Source organism: Pteropus alecto, unplaced genomic scaffold (assembly GCF_000325575.1).
Source record: "Pteropus alecto unplaced genomic scaffold, ASM32557v1 scaffold288, whole genome shotgun sequence".
Classification (NCBI taxonomy): Eukaryota; Metazoa; Chordata; class Mammalia; order Chiroptera; family Pteropodidae; genus Pteropus; species Pteropus alecto.
The window spans coordinates 397634-399965 of NW_006442124.1; positions in this window are offsets into that span (position 1 = coordinate 397634).

The following is a 2332-nucleotide window of genomic DNA, read 5'->3' on the forward strand; positions in this document are numbered from 1 at the left end:
TGCTTCCTCACAGCCACTCCCAACAGGCTTCACTGAGGATTCTGTATCATCAGTCTCACAGTCCACACCCAATGGAGATTATCACACTTGCCCAAACCAGTTAATTACCTTTTGTTATTTCTTGGTGCAGCCTCCCTTTTATTTTGACCTGCTCCAACCCACCTTTCAGTGAGCTTGATTGTTTAGAGTTGTCCAGTAGTCTACTTTTTTCCATATAGAAAGTCACCTAAGACACTAGTTCGCATTAAAATGTTAAGAATTCAGTATATTTTCCCTATTAGTAACATGCCCGTTAGAAGTGATGAATGAAGGAAAGCAATGCTCGCCCCAGGGTTTGCAATGTACTGGATGTTTGTGCCTTCCCCAAATTCAAATGTCCAAATTCTACCCCATGTGCTGGTATTAGGAGGTGGAGCCTTTGGAAGGCACGTGGGTCATGAGGGTGGAGCCTTAATGAAATGGGTTAGTGCCCTTATAAAAAAGCATGAGGAAGTCGGCTTCTGTACTCTCTCTCTCTCTCTCTCTTTCTGCTCTGAGAATGCAATGAGAAGTCAGCAGTCTGCAACCTGGAGGAGGCCCTCACCAAAACCCAACCACACTGGCATCTTGATCTCACTTCCAGTCCACAGAATGTGAGAAAGAAACTTCCGTTGTTCACAAGCTGCTCAGTCTATGGTATTTTGTTATGGCAGCCCAAGCTAAGACAGAGGTAAATAGGTAACGGTGGCACCTTAGATATTTCAGAAAGAGAGGTCTTCAGTGCACAATTTTCAGACCACTGCCACTTTGCTTATCCATAAAGATAGCCGTGCCTTTTATAAATGGCAGCTCTGATCAAGTATGCAACGTGACCTGCTGACAGTCATTTATTTTCTCTCCTTAGTTCTTTGTGGTCAAAGATAATAATGCTTACAATTATAATTTTGAGCAAAAATTCAGTGTAACCCGTGGATATTTGCTAGGCCTGTCGGGTAGTTATAAATGGGTACTTTTGGGAGGGTGGAGGGCATGGTGGGTGGGTGTGCAAGGGAGGGATTTCACTTTTATTTCAATGTCTTTAGACTTTTCTGTAGAAATGGAATGGAGGAAGCTCCACTCCCTGCTTAGTGATGTCATCGTAGAAGTTTTTACATTTGTATATAGCCCACTAGCCAGGTCAAGCTTAGCTGTGACTGGCTAACCTAACAGTTTTACCACTATTAAGTTCACCATGACCAAAAACTAATTTTAATGTTAATTAAACGTGTTTTATTATATGCAGATTAAAACATAAAATATTAAAGCCCCTGTGTTAGCCACTTTATCACTCATCCTCCCGCCCAGTCAGAGTCAGCTGCAGGGTTCATTCAATGTACTAGTCTCCTCTCCTTGCAGATCACGCTTACTTCAGATGCACAGAGGAACCAAAACCCCAATATCAGCCAAGTCCCTGCAGAGCTGCAGCTACAGCTCACTTTTTAATTTTGTTTACAAACTGTCTTATGCTTCCTATTCTTGCCTCACTGTAATACTGTGTAACAGAAGAAGGTAGTTGGTAAAGTTTAAATTGTGTGTGTGTGTATATGTGTGTGTGTGTGTGCGCGCGCGCGTGCGCGACATATTAAATATATCCAAAATGAATAGGCAGATCTGGAAATACCCTCTAAGGCTTTGTTTTTCTTCATCTTTAGTGACTTTAAGTGCACATCACACACGGTGACCGCTGGCTTTCTTGTTTCAACATTCCAAAATGGAATAGAAACTCATACTTGGGGTTGAGCCTGTTTGCCTTTGTTCAAACCAGCAAACTGGGCCAACGTATTAAATATATCCAAAATGAATAGGCACATCTGGAAATACCCTCTAAGGCTTTGTTTTTCTTCATCTTTAGTGACTTTAAGTGCACATCACACACGGTGACCGCTGGCTTTCTTGTTTCAACATTCCAAAATGGAATAGAAACTCATACTTGGGGTTGAGCCTGTTTGCCTTTGTTCAAACCAGCAAACTGGGCATTGTCTTTGCATCGTCAGTCAGAGCACTAAGTAGTTGTCAACAATGTATAACTAGACATGTAATTACCCAAAGTGCCCTTTTTCAGACTAAGTGAATTCCCCTCATGTCTCCCATTTGCCAGGCTTGTTGGCTCCTCAAGATCACAAGCCCAAAGGCTCAGAACCATCTGTGTCTAGGACAGCATCTATAGTGTGGCTGAATTCGGCAAATGTCGAAAAACAACGGTAATTACTTGTAAAGCAAGTTCAAGGGCTCCTTAATACAATGCCAAGAATTTTTCACCTGTCTAGTGACAGCATCTTTGACATAGAGGCTGTTTTCTTGAGAGGAGGCAGCC